Source organism: Saccoglossus kowalevskii, chromosome 13 (genome assembly GCF_978046115.1).
Source record: "Saccoglossus kowalevskii chromosome 13, keSacKowa6.1, whole genome shotgun sequence".
Taxonomy (NCBI): Eukaryota; Metazoa; Hemichordata; class Enteropneusta; family Harrimaniidae; genus Saccoglossus; species Saccoglossus kowalevskii.
Window position 1 is genome coordinate 27,048,583 of NC_140653.1, and position 16,635 is coordinate 27,065,217.

The window sequence follows — 16,635 nt, forward strand, 5'->3', positions numbered from 1 at the left end:
TAATTAATAATCCGCGGGTCGTGAAAACTCACTAACTCTGTGATTGTTCTGGTTGATTATGTTTCAACTCACCAACATTTGTCGAGTGACGGTGCTTCAATAACATGTTAAAGAGCATTCAACGTCATTCCATGTAGACGTTGGGGATAAGCAAGGACATGTATGTTGATGGAATTAGGTAATTATTTTATATTTCGGTTGATCTTACAAAGGCTCGTGTAGAACACATATCAAACACCTAGTATCGCTACAATCAGTTGGCTTTTTATACCATTAGTAGCCATTTTTTTATATTGGTTCATTCCATCAAAATGCATGCAGAATATTTTAATCTCAGTCGACGGTCTCGGTCTTTCCTAATTATTAGTACCGAGGAGAGCTACAACTGTCCAATATGTTAGACTATTGACGACAATTTGAACAAAACATGTCCATCGTGACGTAAAAGAAGAGCCATCTCCGGTGGGATTCGAACCCACAGCCTCCGAATAACTGTTTCAACTAGAAGTCCGACGCGCTATCCGTTGCGCCACGGAGACACTGCATATCGCCTGCTTCGTATGCAAGGTATTTTTATTTTTTACATCACAACGTTTGACCAGATCACACTGCTCCTTTCGATCTTGACTCATAATTGAATACACAATATGTATTTTTTATTTATATTTTATTATAACGTATTATGTACACGAAATTAAAATGACTAACCACGAATAAATGCTTTTCTCAAACAGAATATGAAGCTTCGCAAATGACTAATGGACACAGAGTACGATCTAAATCAGTAATTCCATTAAATGACAAATCTGATGACACGTCTTTACAAGGTGTACTACATATTTCTATTTCACTTTGATAGACGTCGGTCAGGATACCACTGGAATGTGTACTGCAATTTTGTATCTTCGTATCACTTCAATGCCTTGGTGTACTACTGGATTGTGGAACACCAATATATTCACTGAGGGAAGGCGTTGCTGGTAGGACATCAAGTCGAGTGTCCACTGATTTTCCTCGACTTCGCACGGACGGAAAACGCGTCGTCGATTCTTTCAACATTTGTATTGGTGCTTGATGGTGCTTAGCATATAACACGGCATCTCTTTTCCGTTCTTGCCTCCGTTTTTGACTCCGACGATTCTGAAACCACTTCTGAAAAGTGAATAAAATAGATTATTGTATAATGAACAACAATAAACTGTTCGCTTACATTATAACATACTTTGGTGCATACATAATGCTCTCACTTACCATAATTGACTTTTCCGATAAGTTGGTAATTATGGCGATACGCTTGCGCATGTCGCGATTTAGATACTCCGTAGTAGTTGTAAATATTACTTCTAATAAAACCGACTGTGTCTCGCTGTAGATATAGCGACTTGATTTCCTGCCAACATAACTACCTGTAAAAATTAAAAAAAAACATATTTGTGTCTGTAGCAATCGTGATACAACATTACGTGACCTAAACCACTATAATCCATTTTGAAGTTAATTCGGTGAGACATAATTATTTAAAGTAGAGCACATTTACTTACCTTTGCTGTGCGATTTACCATCTACGTAACCGCAGACATTCTTCCAATCAAACCGACCAGCAATATCTAACACCGGTAATAAGTTCAACATAACATTGGCTGTAAAATGGGTGTTGTCAATATGTAATGCCATAGTATTCTTTATACGATACACATGGGACGAGAAAGCGTGTAGCAATGATACACATGTGGTATGTTTTGGTTGATTTATAGTTTCGAATTCCTATACCAATTTTCGCATTTGTAAGGATATTCAAGAAAACTTTGTCAATGGATTGCCGCCCCCTTCCGTAAAATGCCGACCGTTTACTTGCGCTACAAATGTGTTAACTCGCAGTGTTGTTATGCCAATTAACACTCCATATAACGTGAAAAGACACAGGAACTCGGATGTGTAATGCTGTTGATGATTGAACTTGCCGGTATTCACCGAGTGATGGCGCTTCGACAAAACAAAAAAAAAACGTTTACTGGCTGCGGCGATTTTGTTGTGTTTATTAATGAGTATACCATTTCAAAATGTGTATGGAATTATAAATCTCATCCGACGCTCTTCTCTCGTTGGTGTTCTTTAATTATTGATACATAGGTAAGATACTGCTGTTTAATTCGGACAGAACACTGACGTTAAATTGAACAAAACAATCCAATAGAGAACTGCTTTTCTTTCAAAAATGCCGGCTTTCTAATATCATGGCAAATGTGTTAATTTTTGGCAAATGTGTTAATAATTGGAATGCTAATTAATAATCCGCGGATCGTGAAAACTCACTAACTCTGTGATTGTTCCGGTTGATTATGTTTCAACTCACCAACATTTACCGTGTGACGGTGCTTCAATAACATGTTAAAGAGCATTCAACGTCATTCCATGTAGACGTTGGGGATAAGCAAGGACATGTATGTTGATGGAATTAGGTAATTATTTTTATATTTCGGTTGATCTTACAAAGGCTCGTGTAGAACACGTATCAAACACCTAGTATCGCTACAATCAGTTGGCTTTTTATACCATTAGTAGCCATTTTTGTATTTGGTTCATTACATAAAATCCGTGTAGAATATTTTAATCTCAGTCGACGGTCTCGGTCTTTCTAATTATTAGCACCGAGGAGAGCTACAACTGTCCAATATGTTAAGACCATTGAGGACAATTTGAACAAAACATGTCCATCGTGACTTAAAAGAAGAGCCATCTCCGGTGGGATTCGAACCCACAGCCTCCGAATAACTGTTTCAACTAGAAGTCCGACGCGCTATCCGTTGCGCCACGGAGACACTGCATATCGCCTGCTTCGTATGCAAGGTATTTTTATTTTTTACATCACAACGTTTGACCAGATCACACTGTTCCTTTCGATCTTGACTCATAATTGAATACACAATATGTATTTTTTATTTATATTTTATTATAACGTATTATGTACACGAAATTAAAATGACTAACCACGAATAAATGCTTTTCTCAAACAGAATATGAAGCTTCGCAAATGACTAATGGACACAGAGTACGATCTAAATCAGTAATTCCATTAAATGACAAATCTGATGACACGTCTTTACAAGGTGTACTACATATTTCTATTTCACTTTGATAGACGTCTGTCAGGATACCACTGGAATGTGTACTGCAATTTTGTATTTTCGTATCACTACAATGCCTTGGTGTACTACTGGATTGTGGAACACCAATATATTCACTGAGGGAAGGCGTTGCTGGTAGGACATCAAGTCGAGTGTCCACTGATTTTCCTCGACTTCGCACGGACGGAAAACGCGTCGTCGATTCTTTCAACTTTTGTATTGGTGCTTGATGGTGCTTAGCATATAACACGGCATCTCTTTTCCGTTCTTGCCTCCGTTTTTGACCCCGACGATTCTGAAACCACTTCTGAAAAGTGAATAAAATAGATTATTGTATAATGAACAACAAGAAACAGTTCGCTTACATTATAACATACTTTGGTGCATACATAATGCTCTCACTTACCATAATTGACTTTTCCGATAAGTTGGTAATTATGGCGATACGCTTGCGCATGTCGCGATTTAGATACTCCGTAGTAGTTGTAAATATTACTTCTAATAAAACCGACTGTGTCTCGCTGTAGATATAGCGACTTGATTTCCTGCCAACATAACTACCTGTAAAAATAAAAAAACACATATTTGTGTCTGTAGCAATCGTGATACAACATTACGTGACCTAAACCACTATAATCCATTTTGAAGTTAATTCGGTGAGACATAATTATTTAAAGTAGAGCACATTTACTTACCTTTGCTGTGCGATTTACCATCTACGTAACCGCAGACATTCTTCCAATCAAACCGACCAGCAATATCTAACACCGGTAATATGTTCAACATAACATTGGCTGTAAAATGGGAGTTGTCAATATGTAATGCCATAGTATTCTTTATACGATACGCATGGGACGAGAAAGCGTGTAGCAATAATACACATGTGGTATGTTTTGGTTGCTTTATAGTTTCGAATTCCTATACCAATTTTCGCATTTGTAAGGATATTCAAGAAAACTTTGTCAATGGATTGCCGCCCCCTTCTGTAAAATGCCGTCTGTTTACTTGCGCTACAAATGTGTTAACTGGCAGTGTTGTTATGCCAATTAACACTCCATATAACGTGAAAAGACACAGGAACTCGGATGTGTAAAGCTGTTAATGATTGAACTTGCCGGCATTCACCGAGTGATGGCGCTTCGACAAAACAAAAAAAACGTCTACTGGCTGCGGCGATTTTGTTGTGTTTATTAATGAGTATACCATTTCAAAATGTGTATGGAATTATAAATCTCATCCGACGCTCTTCTCTCTTTGGTGTTCTTTAATTATTGACACTTAGGTAAGATACTGCTGTTTAATTCGGACAGAAGACTGACGTTAAATTGAACAAAACAAGCCAATAGAGAACTGCTTTTCTTTCAAAAATGCCGGCTTTCTAATATCGTGGCAAATGTGTTAACTATTGGCAAATGTGTTAACAATTGGAATGCTAATTAATAATCCGCGGGTCGTGAAAACTCACTAACTCTGTGATTGTTCTGGTTGATTATGTTTCAACTCACCAACATTTGTCGAGTGACGGTGCTTCAATAACATGTTAAGGAGCATTCAACGTCATTCCATGTAGACGTTGGGGATAAACAAGGACATGTATGTTGATGGAATTAGGTAATTATTTTTATATTTCGGTTGATCTTACAAAGGCTCGTGTAGAACACATATCAAACACCTAGTATCGCTACAATCAGTTGGCTTTTTATACCATTAGTAGCCATTTTTGTTTTTGGTTCATTACATCAAAATCCGTGCAGAATATTTTAATCTCAGTCGACGGTCTCGGTCTTTCCTAATTATTAGTACCGAGGAGAGCTACAACTGTCCAATATGTTAAGACTATTGAGGACAATTTGAACAAAACATGTCCATCGTGACTTAAAAGAAGAGCCATCTCCGGCGGGATTCGAATCCACAGCCTCCGAATAACTGTTTCAACTAGAAGTCCGACGCGCTATCCGTTGCGCCACGGAGACACTGCATATCGCCTGCTTCGTATGCAAGGTATTTTTATTTTTTACATCACAACGTTTGACCAGATCACACTGCTCCTTTCGATCTTGACTCATAATTGAATACACAATATGTGTTTTTTATTTATATTTTATTATAACGTATTATGTACACGAAATTAAAATGACTAACCACGAATAAATGCTTTTCTCAAACAGAATATGAAGCTTCGCAAATGACTAATGGACACAGAGTACGATCTAAATCAGTAATTCCATTAAATGACAAATCTGATGACACGTCTTTACAAGGTGTACTACATATTTCTATTTCACTTTGATAGACGTCTGTCAGGATACCACTGGAATGTGTACTGCAATTTTGTATCTTCGTATCACTACAATGCCTTGGTGTACTACTGGATTGTGGAACACCAATATATTCACTGAGGGAAGGCGTTGCTGGTAGGACATCAAGTCGAGTGTCCACTGATTTTCCTCGACTTCGCACGGACGGAAAACGCGTCGTCGATTCTTTCAACATTTGTATTGGTGCTTGATGGTGCTTAGCATATAACACGGCATCTCTTTTCCGTTCTTGCCTCCGTTTTTGACCCCGACGATTCTGAAACCACTTCTGAAAAGTGAATAAAATAGATTATTGTATAATGAACAACAAGAAACTGTTCGCTTACATTATAACATACTTTGGTGCATACATAATGCTCTCACTTACCATAATTGACTTTTCCGATAATTTGGTAATTATGGCGATACGCTTGCGCATGTCGCGATTTAGATACTCCGTAGTAGTTGTAAATATTACTTCTAATAAAACCGACTGTGTTTCGCTGTAGATATAGCGACTTGATTTCCTGCCAACATAACTACCTGTAAAAATTAAAAAAAACACATATTTGTGTCTGTAGCAATCGTGATACAACATTACGTGACCTAAACCACTATAATCCATTTTGAAGTTAATTCGGTGAGACATAATTATTTAAAGTAGAGCACATTTACTTACCTTTGCTGTGCGATTTACCATCTACGTAACCGCAGACATTCTTCCAATCAAACCGACCAGCAATATCTAACACCCGTAATAAGTTCAACATAACATTGGCTGTAAAATGGGTGTTGTCAATATGTAATGCCATAGTATTCTTTATACGATACACATGGGACGAGAAAGCGTGTAGCAATGACACACATGTGGTATGTTTTGGTTGATTTATAGTTTCGAATTCCTATACCAATTTTCGCATTTGTAAGGATATTCAAGAAAACTTTGTCAATGGATTGCCGCCCCCTTCCGTAAAATGCCGACCGTTTACTTGCGCTACAAATGTGTTAACTCGCAGTGTTGTTATGCCAATTAACACTCCATATAACGTGAAAAGACACAGGAACTCGGATGTGTAATGCTGTTGATGATTGAACTTGCCGGTATTCACCGAGTGATGGCGCTTCGACAAAACAAAAAAAAAACGTTTACTGGCTGCGGCGATTTTGTTGTGTTTATTAATGAGTATACCATTTCAAAATGTGTATGGAATTATAAATCTCATCCGACGCTCTTCTCTCGTTGATGTTCTTTAATTATTGATACATAGGTAAGATACTGCTGTTTAATTCGGACAGAACACTGACGTTAAATTGAACAAAACAATCCAATAGAGAACTGCTTTTCTTTCAAAAATGCCGGCTTTCTAATATCATGGCAAATGTGTTAATTTTTGGCAAATGTGTTAATAATTGGAATGCTAATTAATAATCCGCGGATCGTGAAAACTCACTAACTCTGTGATTGTTCCGGTTGATTATGTTTCAACTCACCAACATTTACCGAGTGACGGTGCTTCAACAACATGTTAAAGAGCATTCAACGTCATTCCATGTAGACGTTGGGGATAAGCAAGGACATGTATGTTGATGGAATTAGGTAATTATTTTTATATTTCGGTTGATCTTACAAAGGCTCGTGTAGAACACGTATCAAACACCTAGTATCGCTACAATCAGTTGGCTTTTTATACCATTAGTAGCCATTTTTGTATTTGGTTCATTACATCAAAATCCGTGTAGAATATTTTAATCTCAGTCGACGGTCTTGGTCTTTCTAATTATTAGCACCGAGGAGAGCTACAACTGTCCAATATGTTAAGACCATTGACAACAATTTGAACAAAACATGTCCATCGTGACTTAAAAGAAGAGCCATCTCCGGTGGGATTCGAACCCACAGCCTCCGAATAACTGTTTCAACTAGAAGTCCGACGCGCTATCCGTTGCGCCACGGAGACACAGCATACCGCCTGCTTCATATGCAAGATATTTTTATTTGTTACATCACAACACCAAACACCTTGTATCGCTACAACCAGTTGGCTTTTTATACCATTGGTAGCCATTTTTTTTATATTGGTTCATTCCATCAAAATGCGTGCAGAATATTTTAATCTCAGTCGACGGTCTCGGTCTTTCCTAATTATTAGTACCGAGGAGAGCTACAACTGTCAAATATGTTAAGACTATTGACGACAATTTGAACAAAACATGTCCATCGTGACTTAAAAGAAGAGCCATCTCCGGTGGGATTCGAACCCACAGCCTCCGAATAACTGTTTCAACTAGAAGTCCAACGCGCTATCCGTTGCGCCACGGAGACACTGCATATCGCCTGCTTCGTATGCAAGTAGTTGTAAATATTACTTCTAATAAAACCGACTGTGTTTCGCTGTAGATATAGCGACTTGATTTCCTGCCAACATAACTACCTGTAAAAATAAAAAAAACACATATTTGTGTCTGTAGCAATCGTGATACAACATTACGTGACCTAAACCACTATAATCCATTTTGAAGTTAATTCGGTGAGACATAATTATTTAAAGTAGAGCACATTTACTTACCTTTGCTGTGCGATTTACCATCTACGTAACCGCAGACATTCTTCCAATCAAACCGACCAGCAATATCTAACACCGGTAATAAGTTCAACATAACATTGGCTGTAAAATGGGTGTTGTCAATATGTAATGCCATAGTATTCTTTATACGATACACATGGGACGAGAAAGCGTGTAGCAATGATACACATGTGGTATGTTTTGGTTGATTTATAGTTTCGAATTCCTATACCAATTTTCGCATTTGTAAGGATATTCAAGAAAACTTTGTCAATGGATTGCCGCCCCCTTCTGTAAAATGCCGCCTGTTTACTTGCGCTATAAATGTGTTAACTCGCAGTGTTGTTATGCCAATTAACACTCCATATAACGTGAAAAGACACAGGAACTCGGATGTGTAATGCTGTTGATGATTGAACTTGCCGGTATTCACCGAGTGATGGCGCTTCGACAAAACAAAAAAAAAACGTCTACTGGCTGCGGCGATTTTGTTATGTTTATTAATGAGTATACCATTTCAAAATGTGTATGGAATTATAAATCTCATCCGACGCTCTTCTCTCGTTGGTGTTCTTTAATTATTGATACATAGGTAAGATACTGCTGTTTAATTCGGACAGAACACTGACGTTAAATTGAACAAAACAATCCAATAGAGAACTGCTTTTCTTTCAAAAATGCCGGCTTTCTAATATCATGGCAAATGTGTTAACTTTTGGCAAATGTGTTAATAATTGGAATGCTAATTAATAATCCGCGGATCGTGAAAACTCACTAACTCTGTGATTGTTCCGGTTGATTATGTTTCAACTCACCAACATTTACCGAGTGACGGTGCTTCAACAACATGTTAAAGAGCATTCAACGTCATTCCATGTAGACGTTGGGGATAAGCAAGGACATGTATGTTGATGGAATTAGGTAATTATTTTTATATTTCGGTTGATCTTACAAAGGCTCGTGTAGAACACGTATCAAACACCTAGTATCGCTACAATCAGTTGGCTTTTTATACCATTAGTAGCCATTTTTGTATTTGGTTCATTACATCAAAATCCGTGTAGAATATTTTAATCTCAGTCGACGGTCTCGGTCTTTCTAATTATTAGCACCGAGGAGAGCTACAACTGTCCAATATGTTAAGACCATTGACGATAATTTGAACAAAACATGTCCATCGTGACTTAAAAGAAGAGCCATCTCCGGTGGGATTCGAACCCACAGCCTCCGAATAACTGTTTCAACTAGAAGTCCGACGCGCTATCCGTTGCGCCACGGAGACACAGCATACCGCCTGCTTCATATGCAAGATATTTTTATTTGTTACATCACAACACCAAACACCTTGTATCGCTACAACCAGTTGGCTTTTTATACCATTGGTAGCCATTTTTTTTATATTGGTTCATTCCATCAAAATGCGTGCAGAATATTTTAATCTCAGTCGACGGTCTCGGTCTTTCCTAATTATTAGTACCGAGGAGAGCTACAACTGTCCAATATGTTAAGACTATTGACGACAATTTGAACAAAACATGTCCATCGTGACTTAAAAGAAGAGCCATCTCCGGTGGGATTCGAACCCACAGCCTCCAAATAACTGGTTCAACTAGAAGTCCGACGCGCTATCCATTGCGCCACGGAGACACTGCATATCGCCTGCTTCGTATGCAAGGTATTTTTATTTTTTACATCACAACGTTTGACCAGATCACACTGTTCCTTTCGATCTTGACTCATAATTGAATACACAATATGTATTTTTTTATTTATATTTTATTATAACGTATTATGTACACGAAATTAAAATGACTAACCACGAATAAATGCTTTTCTCAAACAGAATATGAAGCTTCGCAAATGACTAATGGACACAGAGTACGATCTAAATCAGTAATTCCATTAAATGACAAATCTGATGACACGTCTTTACAAGGTGTACTACATATTTCTATTTCACTTTGATAGACGTCTGTCAGGATACCACTGGAATGTGTACTGCAATTTTGTATCTTCGTATCACTACAATGCCTTGGTGTACTACTGGATTGTGGAACACCAACATATTCACTGAGGGAAGGCGTTGCTGGTAGGACATCAAGTCGAGTGTCCACTGATTTTCCTCGACTTCGCACGGACGGAAAACGCGTCGTCGATTCTTTCAACTTTTGTATTGGTGCTTGATGGTGCTTAGCATATAACACGGCATCTCTTTTCCGTTCTTGCCTCCGTTTTTGACCCCGACGATTCTGAAACCACTTCTGAAAAGTGAATAAAATAGATTATTGTATAATGAACAACAAGAAACTGTTCGCTTACATTATAACATACTTTGGTGCATACATAATGCTCTCACTTACCATAATTGACTTTTCCGATAAGTTGGTAATTATGGCGATACGCTTGCGCATGTCGCGATTTAGATACTCCGTAGTAGTTGTAAATATTACTTCTAATAAAACCGACTGTGTCTCGCTGTAGATATAGCGACTTGATTTCCTGCCAACATAACTACCTGTAAAAATAAAAAAAACATATTTGTGTCTGTAGCAATCGTGATACAACATTACGTGACCTAAACCACTATAATCCATTTTGAAGTTAATTCGGTGAGACATAATTATTTAAAGTAGAGCACATTTACTTACCTTTGCTGTGCGATTTACCATCTACGTAACCGCAGACATTCTTCCAATCAAACCGACCAGCAATATCTAACACCGGTAATATGTTCAACATAACATTGGCTGTAAAATGGGTGTTGTCAATATGTAATGCCATAGTATTCTTTATACGATACGCATGGGACGAGAAAGCGTGTAGCAATGATACACATGTGGTATGTTTTGGTTGCTTTATAGTTTCGAATTCCTATACCAATTTTCGCATTTGTAAGGATATTCAAGAAAACTTTGTCAATGGATTGCCGCCCCCTTCTGTAAAATGCCGTCTGTTTACTTGCGCTACAAATGTGTTAACTGGCAGTGTTGTTATGCCAATTAACACTCCATATAACGTGAAAAGACACAGGAACTCGGATGTGTAAAGCTGTTAATGATTGAACTTGCCGGCATTCACCGAGTGATGGCGCTTCGACAAAACAAAAAAAACGTCTACTGGCTGCGGCGATTTTGTTGTGTTTATTAATGAGTATACCATTTCAAAATGTGTATGGAATTATAAATCTCATCCGACGCTCTTCTCTCTTTGGTGTTCTTTAATTATTGACACTTAGGTAAGATACTGCTGTTTAATTCGGACAGAAGACTGACGTTAAATTGAACAAAACAAGCCAATAGAGAACTGATTTTCTTTCAAAAATGCCTGCTTTCTAATATCATGGCAAATGTGTTAACTTTTGGCAAATGTGTTAATAATTGGAATGCTAATTAATAATCCGCGGATCGTGAAAACTCACTAACTCTGTGATTGTTCTGGTTGATTATGTTTCAACTCACCAACATTTACCGAGTGACGGTGCTTCAACAACATGTTAAAGAGCATTCAACGTCATTCCATGTAGACGTTGGGGATAAGCAAGGACATGTATGTTGATGGAATTAGGTAATTATTTTTATATTTCGGTTGATCTTACAAAGGCTCGTGTAGAACACGTATCAAACACCTAGTATCGCTACAATCAGTTGGCTTTTTATACCATTAGTAGCCATTTTTGTATTTGGTTCATTACATCAAAATCCGTGTAGAATATTTTAATCTCAGTCGACGGTCACGGTCTTTCTAATTATTAGCACCGAGGAGAGCTACAACTGTCCAATATGTTAAGACCATTGAGGACAATTTGAACAAAACATGTCCATCGTGACTAAAAAGAAGAGCCATCTCCGGCGGGATTCGAACCCACAGCCTCCGAATAACTGTTTCAACTAGAAGTCCGACGCGCTATCCGTTGCGCCACGGAGACACTGCATATCGCCTGCTTCGTATGCAAGGTATTTTTATTTTTTACATCACAACGTTTGACCAGATCACACTGTTCCTTTCGATCTTGACTCATAATTGAATACACAATATGTATTTTTTATTTATATTTTATTATAACGTATTATGTACACGAAATTAAAATGACTAACCACGAATAAATGCTTTTCTCAAACAGAATATGAAGCTTCGCAAATGACTAATGGACACAGAGTACGATCTAAATCAGTAATTCCATTAAATGACAAATCTGATGACACGTCTTTACAAGGTGTACTACATATTTCTATTTCACTTTGATAGACGTCTGTCAGGATACCACTGGAATGTGTACTGCAATTTTGTATCTTCGTATCACTACAATGCCTTGGTGTACTACTGGATTGTGGAACACCAATATATTCACTGAGGGAAGGCGTTGCTGGTAGGACATCAAGTCGAGTGTCCACTGATTTTCCTCGACTTCGCACGGACGGAAAACGCGTCGTCGATTCTTTCAACTTTTGTATTGGTGCTTGATGGTGCTTAGCATATAACACGGCATCTCTTTTCCGTTCTTGCCTCCGTTTTTGACCCCGACGATTCTGAAACCACTTCTGAAAAGTGAATAAAATAGATTATTGTATAATGAACAACAAGAAACAGTTCGCTTACATTATAACATACTTTGGTGCATACATAATGCTCTCACTTACCATAATTGACTTTTCCGATAAGTTGGTAATTATGGCGATACGCTAGCGCATGTCGCGATTTAGATACTCCGTAGTAGTTGTAAATATTACTTCTAATAAAACCGACTGTGTTTCGCTGTAGATATAGCGACTTGATTTCCTGCCAACATAACTACCTGTAAAAATAAAAAAAACACATATTTGTGTCAGTAGCAATCGTGATACAACATTACGTGACCTAAACCACTATAATCCATTTTGAAGTTAATTCGGTGAGACATAATTATTTAAAGTAGAGCACATTTACTTACCTTTGCTGTGCGATTTACCATCTACGTAACCGCAGACATTCTTCCAATCAAACCGACCAGCAATATCTAACACCCGTAATAAGTTCAACATAACATTGGCTGTAAAATGGGTGTTGTCAATATGTAATGCCATAGTATTCTTTATACGATACGCATGGGACGAGAAAGCGTGTAGCAATGATACACATGTGGTATGTTTTGGTTGATTTATAGTTTCGAATTCCTATACCAATTTTCGCATTTGTAAGGATATTCAAGAAAACTTTGTCAATTGATTGCCGCCCCCTTCTGTAAAATGCCGGCTGTTTACTTGCGCTTCAAATGTGTTAACTCGCAGTGTTGTTATGCCAATTAACACTCCATATAACGTGAAAAGACACAGGCACTCGGATGTGTAAAGCTGTTAATGATTGAACTTGCCGGCATTCACCGAGTGATGGCGCTTCGACAAAACAAAAAAACGTATACTGGCTGCGGCGATTTTGTTGTGTTTATTAATGAGTATACCATTTCAAAATGTGTATGGAATTATAAATCTCATCCGACGCTCTTCTCTATTTGGTGTTCTTTAATTATTGACACTTAAGTAAGATACTGCTGTTTAATTCGGACAGAACACTGACGTTAAATTGAACAAGACTCCAATAGAGAACTGCTTTTCTTTCAAAAATGCCGGCTTTCTAATATCATGGCAAATGTGTTAACTTTTGGCAAATGTGTTAATAATTGGAATGCTAATTAATAATCCGCGGATCGTGAAAACTCACTAACTCTGTGATTGTTCCGGTTGATTATGTTTCAACTCACCAACATTTACCGAGTGACGGTGCTTCAACAACATGTTAAAGAGCATTCAACGTCATTCCATGTAGACGTTGGGGATAAGCAAGGACATGTATGTTGATGGAATTAGGTAATTATTTTTATATTTCGGTTGATCTTACAAAGGCTCGTGTAGAACACGTATCAAACACCTAGTATCGCTACAATCAGTTGGCTTTTTATACCATTAGTAGCCATTTTTGTATTTGGTTCATTACATCAAAATCCGTGTAGAATATTTTAATCTCAGTCGACGGTCTTCGTCTTTCTAATTATTAGCACCGAGGAGAGCTACAACTGTCCAATACGTTAAGACCATTGACGACAATTTGAACAAAACATGTCCATCGTGACTTAAAAGAAGAGCCATCTCCGGTGGGATTCGAACCCACAGCCTCCGAATAACTGTTTCAACTAGAAGTCCGACGCGCTATCCGTTGCGCCACGGAGACACTGCATATCGCCTGCTTCATATGCAAGATATTTTTATTTGTTACATCACAACACCAAACACCTTGTATCGCTACAACCAGTTGGCTTTTTATACCATTGGTAGCCATTTTTTTTATATTGGTTCATTCCATCAAAATGCGTGCAGAATATTTTAATCTCAGTCGACGGTCTCGGTCTTTCCTAATTATTAGTACCGAGGAGAGCTACAACTGTCCAATATGTTAAGACTATTGACGACAATTTGAACAAAACATGTCCATCGTGACTTAAAAGAAGAGCCATCTCCGGTGGGATTCGAACCCACAGCCTCCGAATAACTGTTTCAACTAGAAGTCCGACGCGCTATCCGTTGCGCTATTGGTTGCGCCACGGAGACACTACATATCGCCTGCTTCGTATGCAAGGTATTTTTAATTTTTACATCACAACGTTTGACCAGATCACACTGTTCCTTTCGATCTTGACTCATAATTGAATACACAATATGTATTTTTTATTTATATTTTATTATAACGTATTATGCACACGAAATTAAAATGACTAACCACGAATAAATGCTTTTCTCAAACAGAATATGAAGCTTCTAAATGACTAATGGACACAGAGTACGATCTAAATCAGTAATTCCATTAAATGACAAATCTGATGACACGTCTTTACAAGGTGTACTACATATTTCTATTTCACTTTGATAGACGTCTGTCAGGATACCACTGGAATGTGTACTGCAATTTTGTATCTTCGTATCACTACAATGCCTTGGTGTACTACTGGATTGTGGAACACCAACATATTCACTGAGGGAAGGCGTTGCTGGTAGGACATCAAGTCGAGTGTCCACTGATTTTCCTCGACTTCGCACGGACGGAAAACGCGTCGTCGATTCTTTCAACTTTTGTATTGGTGCTTGATGGTGCTTAGCATATAACACGGCATCTTTTTTCCGTTCTTGCCTCCGTTTTTGACCCCGACGATTCTGAAACCACTTCTGAAAAGTGAATAAAATAGATTATTGTATAATGAACAACAAGAAACTGTTCGCTTACCTTATAACATACTTTGGTGCATACATAATGCTCTCACTTACCATAATTGACTTTTCCGATAAGTTGGTAATTATGGCGATACGCTTGCGCATGTCGCGATTTAGATACTCCGTAGTAGTTGTAAATATTACTTCTAATAAAACCGACTGTGTCTCGCTGTAGATATAGCGACTTGATTTCCTGCCAACATAACTACCTGTAAAAATAAAAAAAACACATATTTGTGTCTGTAGCAATCGTGATACAACATTACGTGACCTAAACCACTATAATCCATTTTGAAGTTAATTCGGTGAGACATAATTATTTAAAGTAGAGCACATTTACTTACCTTTGCTGTGCGATTTACCATCTACGTAACCGCAGACATTCTTCCAATCAAACCGACCAGCAATATCTAACACCGGTAATAAGTTCAACATAACATTGGCTGTAAAATGGGTGTTGTCAATATGTAATGCCATAGTATTCTTTATACGATACGCATGGGACGAGAAAGCGTATAGCAATGATACACATGTGGTATGTTTTGGTTGATTTATAGTTTCGAATTCCTATACCAATTTTCGCATTTGTAAGGATATTCAAGAAAACTTTGTCAATGGATTGCCGCCCCCTTCTGTAAAATGCCGTCTGTTTACTTGCGCTACAAATGTGTTAACTCGCAGTGTTGTTATGCCAATTAACACTCCATATAACGTGAAAAGACACAGGAACTCGGATGTGTAATGCTGTTGATGATTGAACTTGCCGGTATTCACCGAGTGATGGCGCTTCGACAAAACAAAAAAAAACGTCTACTGGCTGCGGCGATTTTGTTGTGTTTATTAATGAGTATACCATTTCAAAATGTGTATGGAATTATAAATCTCATCCGACGCTCTTCTCTCTTTGGTGTTCTTTAATTATTGACACTTAGGTAAGATACTGCTGTTTAATTCGGACAGAAGACTGACGTTAAATTGAACAAAACAAGCCAATAGAGAACTGCTTTTCTTTCAAAAATGCCGGCTTTCTAATATCGTGGCAAATGTGTTAACTATTGGCAAATGTGTTAACAATTGGAATGCTAATTAATAATCCGCGGGTTGTGAAAACTCACTAACTCTGTGATTGTTCTGGTTGATTATGTTTCAACTCACCAACATTTGTCGAGTGACGGTGCTTCAATAACATGTTAAAGAGCATTCAACGTCATTCCATGTAGACGTTGGGGATAAGCAAGGACATGTATGTTGATGGAATTAGGTAATTATTTTTTTATTTTGGTTGATCTTACAAAGGCTCGTGTAGAACACTTATCAAACACCTAGTATCGCTACAATCAGTTGGCTTTTTATACCATTAGTAGCCATTTTTGTTTTTGGTTCATTACATCAAAATCCGTGCAGAATATTTTAA

At 37.8% G+C, this 16,635-nt stretch overlaps 8 non-coding genes across 8 annotated transcripts; all 8 read right to left on the reverse strand.

Annotated features, from left to right (window-relative positions):
* Positions 1–454: 454 nt before the first annotated feature.
* On the reverse strand, positions 455–539 carry TRNAR-UCU (transfer RNA arginine (anticodon UCU)). The gene is given in 2 exon segments: positions 455–490; positions 503–539. It is a non-coding gene; the product is annotated as a tRNA-Arg (tRNA).
* A 2,195-nt stretch (positions 540–2,734) lies between these two features.
* TRNAR-UCU (transfer RNA arginine (anticodon UCU)) lies at positions 2,735–2,819 on the reverse strand. Its single transcript is given in 2 exon segments — positions 2,735–2,770; positions 2,783–2,819. It is a non-coding gene; the product is annotated as a tRNA-Arg (tRNA).
* A 4,476-nt stretch (positions 2,820–7,295) lies between these two features.
* On the reverse strand, positions 7,296–7,380 carry TRNAR-UCU (transfer RNA arginine (anticodon UCU)). Its single transcript is given in 2 exon segments — positions 7,296–7,331; positions 7,344–7,380. It is a non-coding gene; the product is annotated as a tRNA-Arg (tRNA).
* A 280-nt stretch (positions 7,381–7,660) lies between these two features.
* TRNAR-UCU (transfer RNA arginine (anticodon UCU)) lies at positions 7,661–7,745 on the reverse strand. The gene is given in 2 exon segments: positions 7,661–7,696; positions 7,709–7,745. It is a non-coding gene; the product is annotated as a tRNA-Arg (tRNA).
* A 1,438-nt stretch (positions 7,746–9,183) lies between these two features.
* TRNAR-UCU (transfer RNA arginine (anticodon UCU)) lies at positions 9,184–9,268 on the reverse strand. The gene is given in 2 exon segments: positions 9,184–9,219; positions 9,232–9,268. It is a non-coding gene; the product is annotated as a tRNA-Arg (tRNA).
* A 280-nt stretch (positions 9,269–9,548) lies between these two features.
* On the reverse strand, positions 9,549–9,633 carry TRNAR-UCU (transfer RNA arginine (anticodon UCU)). The gene is given in 2 exon segments: positions 9,549–9,584; positions 9,597–9,633. It is a non-coding gene; the product is annotated as a tRNA-Arg (tRNA).
* A 2,193-nt stretch (positions 9,634–11,826) lies between these two features.
* Positions 11,827–11,911, reverse strand: TRNAR-UCU (transfer RNA arginine (anticodon UCU)). The gene is given in 2 exon segments: positions 11,827–11,862; positions 11,875–11,911. It is a non-coding gene; the product is annotated as a tRNA-Arg (tRNA).
* A 2,191-nt stretch (positions 11,912–14,102) lies between these two features.
* On the reverse strand, positions 14,103–14,187 carry TRNAR-UCU (transfer RNA arginine (anticodon UCU)). Its single transcript is given in 2 exon segments — positions 14,103–14,138; positions 14,151–14,187. It is a non-coding gene; the product is annotated as a tRNA-Arg (tRNA).
* Between the last annotated feature and the right edge of the window lie 2,448 nt (positions 14,188–16,635).